General features: G+C 40.1%; 1 pseudogene; it reads right to left on the reverse strand.

Annotated features, from left to right (window-relative positions):
• Positions 1–644: 644 nt before the first annotated feature.
• On the reverse strand, positions 645–1,517 carry LOC114092440 (prohibitin 1 pseudogene; annotated as a pseudogene).
• Positions 1,518–8,351: the final 6,834 nt, after the last annotated feature.

Below are 8,351 nucleotides of genomic sequence, written 5' to 3' on the forward strand. Positions count from 1 at the left end.
AAACTTTTTATACTTAGATTTCAGAACTTTTAGACTTGTAAATTTTTCTTTTTCTAATTTCTATGTCTTTTTACAAATTTTCAGAGATATATTTCACTTTATTGGTTTTAAATATTTCCTGTATGATTCTTTCTTTTATTCTCACTTCCTTTAAAAGAGGGTCCTGCTTTTAATTTGAATGTAAGAGTTGCTCTGAGATTTTAGTTTTTAAATTTTTCCATTACTACGTCTTGCATGTCTTAAAGACACCAAGAGATTCCATGTTTGGTAAGGGCTGGCTCCTTGATTCACAGATAGCCATCTTCTCCCTGAGACCTCACAAGGTGGAAGGGGCAAAACAGCTCTCTGAAGTCTCTTTCATAAAGGTCCTAATCCCATTGACAGGGGCTCTACAACGTCAAAATGACAAATACAATTAACTTGTGGGATGTTTCAACATAGGAATTTGGGTTGGCCATCTTTTTTGTTTGTTTTGTTTTGTTTTCGTTTTAGAGAGATCTGAAGTGATTTTACTTTTTATTTCCTTCACTTTAAGCCAATTATGAAATTTCACAGTGATTTCTGGGGTAGGGGTAGAAGAAAGGTGGTGTTCAGAATCGGGGCTGTGGCCCAGGTGGCCTGAGGAGGTGCGGGCAGGGCAACCCTCACTGGGGCAGCTGGAAGAGCACGGACTGCCCCGCTGGCAGGTGAGTGATGTTCGAGAGCGTGAGAGCTGGTATGCTATGTCCTCGGCAGCTTCCAGCTTGCGCAGCTCAATCAGGCCATCACCTGCAGTGGCCAGTGAGTTGGCACTCAGCTCAGCTGCCTTAGAGTCACCCTCGGCAGAGATGATGGCGGCTCTCTTTTGCTGTTCAGCCTTTTCCACCACAAATCTGGCCTTCTCTGCTTCCTGCTGAGCCAACTGTTTGGCTTCCACCACTTCTGTGAACTCCTCCCCAAAGGTCAGCTGTGTCAAGGACACATCATTCAGGATGAGCCCAAAGGTTGCTGCTCCCTCTGTAAGGTCATTGCTCACCTGCCTGGAGACCAGCTCTCTCTGGGTGGTCAGTTTGCCAGTATCAAAGCGAGCCACCACTGACTTGAGGATCTCTGTGGTGATGGATGGCAGCACTCGTTCATCATAGTCCTCTCCAATGCTGGTGAAGATTCGAGGAAGCTGACTAGCAGCAGGTTGGAAAAAGATGCGCAGTGTGATGCTGACATTCTGCAAATCTTTGCTACCAGTGATGACTGGCACATTACGTGGTCGAGAGTGGCAATCAAAGATAATTGGTTTCTGAACCCAAGGAATGAGAAAGTGAGTTCCTTCCTCTACCACAATGTCCTGTACACCATGGAATCGGTCAAAGATGACAGCTCTGTGCCCAGCATCCACATTATATAAGGCAGAGTTCATCACGCCTCCTGCAACAGCTAAAGCCAGGCCAAACTTGCCAATGGATTCAAACACTTTGGTAGCCATGTTTCCTTCTGCTGGATCCACTCACACCTGCTTACACTCTGACCTCCACATGAATTCCCCTGGGTTGGCCATCTTTAGCCTATAATAGGACATTACCTTTTCATCAATTTTTTTTATACCCTTTAACAACATCTCACCTTCCCTCACCCCATCTCTTATATCCTGGCAACCACCATTCAACTCTCTGCTTCTGAGTTCAACTGTGTTAGATTCCACATAGGTTAGATCACGCATATGTTTACATACATTTGCTTTATCCACTCATGCATCAGTGGACACTTAGGTCCAGAACTTAGTTATTGTGAATAATTTTGCACTAAACCACATGAGAATGCAGATATAAATGTCTCTTTAACAGTTTATTTCCTTTGGATATATGCCAAGAGTGGGATTGCTGAGTGATACAGTACTTTCATTTTTTGAGAAACTTTTATACGGTTTTCCATATGGTTATACTAACCTACTTTCCCACCAACAGTGTACAATTCTTTCCCTCCACATCTCCTTATTAATACCTCATTGTGGCTTTTATAGTTCCCCAGTTATCAGTCATATTGAGCATTTCTTCATGTATTTGTCTTTTGAAAAATGTCTTTTTAGGTCCTTTGCCTATATTAGAGGAACTTCTAACTATTGAGTTCTGTAAACATTTTTGAATATTAAACCCGTATCAGGTATATGGTTTGCAAATATTTTCTCCCATTCTGCAGTTTCTCTCTTCACTGGTGATTCCCTCCTTTGTTACATAGATGCATTTTAGTTTTCGATGCAGCCACATTTGTCTGTTTTTGCATTTGTCCTGCTTTTAAAGTCATGTCCAAAACAAACAAATCACTGTTCAGACCAAAGTCATATCCCCCCAGCCCCCCAGCCTTCTAATAGTTTTACAGTTTTAACTGTCTTACAATTAATTCTTTAATCAACTTTGAATTGATTTTGGTAGGTGGTATAAGATGAGGGTTCAGCTTCCCTTCTTCTGCATGTGGAGATCCAGTTTTCCCAACACTATTTATTAGAAAAGGGTTCTTTTTCATCCCATGTCTTTGGTTATCTTTGTTGTAAATCAACTGACTGTAGATGCATGGATTTGACCTCTATTCTGTTTCATTGGTGTATATGTCTCTTTTCACGCCTATACCGTACTGTTGTGCATCTTTTACAGTCAGGTAGTAGGCGACCTCCAGCTTTGTTCTTTTTGCTCAAGATTGCTTTGGCTATTTAAGGGGTCTTCCAAGATGACCTCCTTGACTGCTATGCCAGTGAAATGGAGAAGAATTGTTTGGAGAATAACTCGGTTGGCTTTTAACTTGCAATCCTCCTGCCTCAGCCTCCCCAGCTGCTGGGATTACAAGTGTATCACTGCACCTAGCCCTTTCAGTATTTCCTTATTATTAATAATACTCCTCTATATCCTCCCTTTATGGTGATCTTCATCCCAATCTCAGTAGTGTTTCTTCCTCCAAACACCACCTATTTGGTCCACACAGTGGAAGAAAGGAGGACCACATTTGTGCAGGCTATTGCTGCAGCTGAGGAAGACACTGATGCGATTGCATCTGATGACTACACCAAGACTTGGCATGGGCTTAAAGTGATGTCAACAAGGAGGACCTCCTAAAGGTTGTTCTGAGTAACTAATGAAGTTACTGGCAGCAAATGTATAGCTGCTGAAAAAGAACCCCATGAGGAAATTTACAAGGAAGGGTTTAGGAGAAACCTTTTGGGCAGTGGGGTAGGGGTTCAGTGGTGGGAATCAAACACAGATCTCGTGGACACAAGTGTTCTCTGTACACCCAACCCTAGGGGAAACATTTGCAGACCTCAACAAGCTCCTTAAGAGTTTGAAAACACAGACTCCAGCACCAAAAGGTTTCTTCTAATCGAGAGGACTGTTCTTGGTACATTATCTGCTTATAAGGAAATCTGTTAAAAAAAAAAAAAAAAAAGTAAACCCCTATGGACATTTCTCAAGAGAGACACACCTCAAGATAAACCTCAGGCAGGTCTTTCAGAAGTTAAAAAATGGAAAACAAAAACTTATAAGGTTACAAAAATATTTTTGTACAACTCTACTTTGTTCAAGCTAAATGTTATTATAAGAGTAAAAAAGTTAAAAAATTACTTTGTAAAATGAGAAAGATACTATTATAGGTTGATTTACTATTGGCAAAGAACTTACTTTATCAATTTAGTGTAGCCTGAATGCAGTCTACAGCAGTGTACAGTACCATCCTAGGCTTTCACAGTCACTACCTGACTCACCTGGAGGAGTTCCAGTCCTGCAGACTACATTCATAACAGTACCCCATACAGGTGTACTTTTAATAAGATCTTGCTGTTACCCAAGCTAGTTTCAAAAACTTATGGACCTGAGAGTTTGCCCCACTTAGGTCTTCCCAGTAGCTAGACTTCTCATGTGCATCATCACTCCTGGCTTATATTTCTTTGGGGAGGGTACCAGAGATTGAACTCAGGAGCACTAGACCACTGAGCCACACCCCCAGCCCTATTTTGTATTTTATTTATACAGGGTCTCACTGAGTTGCTTAATGGCTTGCTTTTTGCAGAGGCTGGTTTTCAACCCACAATCTTCCTGCCTCAGCCTCAAGAGCCTCTGGAATTACAAGTGCGTGTGCCAGCACGCCCAGCCTGGCTTATGTTTCCACTGTATCGTTTCTGTTTACCTAGAAAGTTACCAATATAAGTCAGCTATCAACAGTATTCAGTACAGTAACTAAACACTGTAGGCTAGGTTTGTAGTCTAGGTCCTTCAGGCAGAACCAAATAGCCTAGCTGTGTAAGGCCATGCTATCTAGGTATGTTTATACAAAGAAGTCACCTAATGGTTACTTCTTATAACCTATCACCATCATCAAACAACTGTACTGTATACAATTTTCTTATAATCAAAAGTATAAAAAAATAAAAAAAACATTTCATCAACCAACCGTTTCTCCAAATTCCTTTGTTATAATTCCTAACCCCCAATATGATATTTGGAAGTGGGGCCTTTTGTTTTTAGCCATCTGCTATTTTGTTATAGCAGCCTCAGTTAACATCTGTGTATTTTATCTATTCAATTACCTTTACCAGTGTTATTTCTTTTAGGGGGTAACCAGGGATTGAACTCAAGAGGCACTCAACCACTGAGCCTCATCCCCAACCCTATTTTATGTTTTATTTAGAGACAGGGTCTCACAGTTACAGAGGCTGGCTTTGAACTCACCATCCTCCTGCCTCAGCCTCCTGAGCCACTGGGATTACAGGCGTGCACCACCGCACCCAGCACCAGTGCTATTTCTTGTATACTTCATGTTACTATCCAATGTCTTTTTATTTTTGCATTACAATTCTTAATACACCATTATATCATAATTTATCATATCTCTGATTATAAAGTATGTTGACACCAAATTCACATCTTCATACATGTATTTTGTATAGTGATGAGGGTCTTTCATCATCCATGCTATTCCCCTTCTTCCTCCCTTTCCCTCCCACCCCTATTCCCTATCTAGAGATAATCTTCCTCCCTTGCTCTCCCTCCCAACCCCATTGAGTCATACCCATTATATCAGAGAAGACATTCAGCACTTGTTTTTTTGGATTGGTTAACTTCACTTAGCATAATCTTCTCTAATGCCATCCATTCCCCTGCAAATGCCATGATCTTATTCTTTTTTATTTATGAGTAATATTCCATTGTGAATAATGCCACATTGTTTTTTATCAATTTGTCCACTGAAGGACATCTCGGTTGGCTCCACAGTTTAGCTATTTTGAATCGTGCTGCTATAAACATTGATGTGGCTGTGTCCCTGTAATGTTTTTAGGTCCTCTGGGTATAGTCCGAGAAGAGGAATAGCTGGGTCAAATGGTGGTTCCATTCCCAGTTTTCCAAGGAATATCCATACTGCTTTCCAAATTGGCTGTGCCAATTTGCAGTCCCACCAGCAGTGTATGAGTGTACCTCTTCCCCCACATCCTCACCAGCACTTGTCTGTCTTCATAATGGCTGCCATTATCACTGGAGTGAGATGGTATCTTACAGTAGTGTTAATTTGCATTTCTGATTGCTAGAGATGATGAGCATTTTTTTGTATATTTGTTGATTGATTATAAATCCTCTTTGAGAAGTCTCCGTTCAGGTCCTTGGCCCATTTATTGATTGGATTATTTGTTTTAAATGAAGCATGAAAGACTCCCTTTAATATTTCTTATCTCTTCTATGTGATGACTGCTTTTCTCTTACTGCTTCAAAGATTTTTTCCTTTGTGGCTCTATCAGTTTGTGGAGCTTTCTGTTTGTGCAGTTGTTTTTCATCTAACTCATATGTTTCTGACAATGATTTCTTCAAACATACTTCCTGCCCATTTCTCTTTTTGGAATCTACATTCTACAAATTAGTATTACTTGGTAGTGTCCTACAGTCTCTAATGCTAAGACTCATTTGTGTGTGTGTGTGTGTGTGTGTATATATATATATATATTTTTTTTTTTCAGACAGGATATTTTCAATTGAGTTGTATTCAAGTTTGTTATTTCTTCTGGTAGTTGAAAAATGCTGCTGAGACCCTCTAGTGAGTTTTTATTTTTTAATCCATATTTCGATTTTATTTTTTCATAATTTTTCTCTTGATATTTACTATTTGGTGACTATTTCTCCCCATTTAGTTTAGACATTGTGCTTTATCTTTTTCCCTTATTTTGGTGTCAAAATTCATGTGTTATAAAGTATTTTTCCCCCACAAAACCCCTAGAAACTGAGCTTTTTGCATTAAATGAGCTGAATCGGATCAACCAAAGACAAGCTCTGAAAGTAAAGCTTTTCAAAAAGTAAAATCAAATAGTGACAACTGATACCAGGTGCGGTAGCACACGCCTGTAATCCCAGCAGCTCGGGAGGCTGAGGCAGGAGGATCATGAGTTCAAAGCCAGCCTAAGCAAAATTGAGGTGCTAAGCAACTCAGTGAGACCCTGTCTCTAAATAAAATACAAAATAGGACTAGGGATGTGGCTCAGTGGTCGAGTGCCCCTGAGTTCAATCGCTGGTACGAACAACAACAGAAACAAATAGTGACAATTGACATGAGACTTGGGGGGAGTTAAAGTACTGTTTTTGGGGGACTCCAAACTTAACTCATTGGGGGATCTTCACTCTCTCTAGTGGATGGCACAATGATGGTTTTTACAGCTATCAAGTGGGAGAATGCATCTTCAAGGTTACTCTAAAGCTTGGGAAAGCAGCATAGGGAACTTTAAAAAAATACTACAAAACTTATATATATGTTCTTCCAATTCTTAGAAGCCTTTGGTTAATTCTAGAGTTCTGAAAAAGCTGATTTTGACAACTTTTGTTGTTCATGTTGCTTTTACACAACAGTGGATTTTTAAGAAATCCTCGGTGCTCCACTGTAACAGAAAGGTTAAGTTTTTAGCTACAACTGAACACTAATTAAAATTCCTTTAATTATGCTTGTAAGATTAGCATGCAAAAGGGGTGTGTGTGTGTGTGTAGATATTTGCAAGTATTTCTAAATAGACTGCCATGGAAATTTAAGAGATGCCTTTTCTCATCAGTCATTTCAACTATCTTATGTTTGAATGAATCATAAGCCTAAGCTTTCTCAAGTTCACAGGAAAATGATGTTTTCTTCCAGTTTCAAAGGATTAAAAATGATAATGTAGGGCTGGGCATGTGGCTCAAGTGGTATCGCGCTCACCTGGCATGTGCTGGGCGCTGGGTTTGATCCTCAGCACCACATAAAAATAAAATAAAGATGTTGTGTCCACCGAAAACTAAAAACTATTAAAAAATTCTCTTTTTTAAAAAAATGATAATGTAAAATTTATTCCTCATGAGGTTCACAGGATTGAAAATGGTAATGTAAAACTTAATCAAAACAGTGTGGCACTAGTGTAACGACAAACAGACCATTAGAATACAAAGTCCCAAAATAAACCCCTCTCATATGCAGGCAACTGATTTTGAACAACGATGCCAAAACCACTCTGGAGAATAAACTATTCTATGGCTGCTGGGAGCCATTAGCCAAGTAGGTATGACAATTTCCTTGCCAGCGTACCCCATGTTGCTTAGTGGAAGGATTCGTGAAAATAGGACATTTTGCAGTGACATTGCATGTAGGTGACCTTGCTCAAGGACCAGGGCGGATCCGGGTTTAGGGCGTTCCCGGTTTAAGGTTTAAGATTATTCCTGCTGGGAATAGGGCGTATCCTGCTGCCTGAGTTCCCCTTGAGTTCTCACGGGATTCAGACAGTATTTTTGGGGAGATAGAAGCCCAGGGGGTGGATTTGGGCAGAGAACGTGGATTTCCCCAGAACGTGATTGTAGACGGCTGGTGTGAGTTCGGGAATAAAGAGTTGCTGTTTGAATCTACAAGCTGTGTGGTGGCTCGTGATTGTGTGCCCAGCCAGACTGCGGCATATGGCTAAGAAAACTGGATGTTCACATGCAAATAATTAAAGTTAGACCCTGAAATTTCACCATATCCAAAACAAAATGGATCAAAGACCTATGTGTAAAAGCTAAAACTATGAAACTCTTAAGACAAAAACAGGAAACTCTTCATGATACTGGAGAGCACAATGATTTCTTCAATGACACAGCTAACAGAAGAAAAAAAAATAGATGAAATGGATTTCATCAAAATTAAACATTTCTGTACATTAAGGATACTGATCAAGAGCAACACACACACACACACACACACACAGAATGGGGGAAACATTTGCATGTCATATAATAATTTCCAGAATAGATAAAGAACTTGTACAACCCAATAACATTTTAAATTAAATGGGCAAAGGAGCCAGGACACCTGTGGTCTCAGCTCCTTGGGAGGCAGAGGCAGAACTGCTTGAGCCC

This window comes from Marmota flaviventris, chromosome 12 (assembly GCF_047511675.1).
Source record: "Marmota flaviventris isolate mMarFla1 chromosome 12, mMarFla1.hap1, whole genome shotgun sequence".
Classification (NCBI taxonomy): Eukaryota; Metazoa; Chordata; class Mammalia; order Rodentia; family Sciuridae; genus Marmota; species Marmota flaviventris.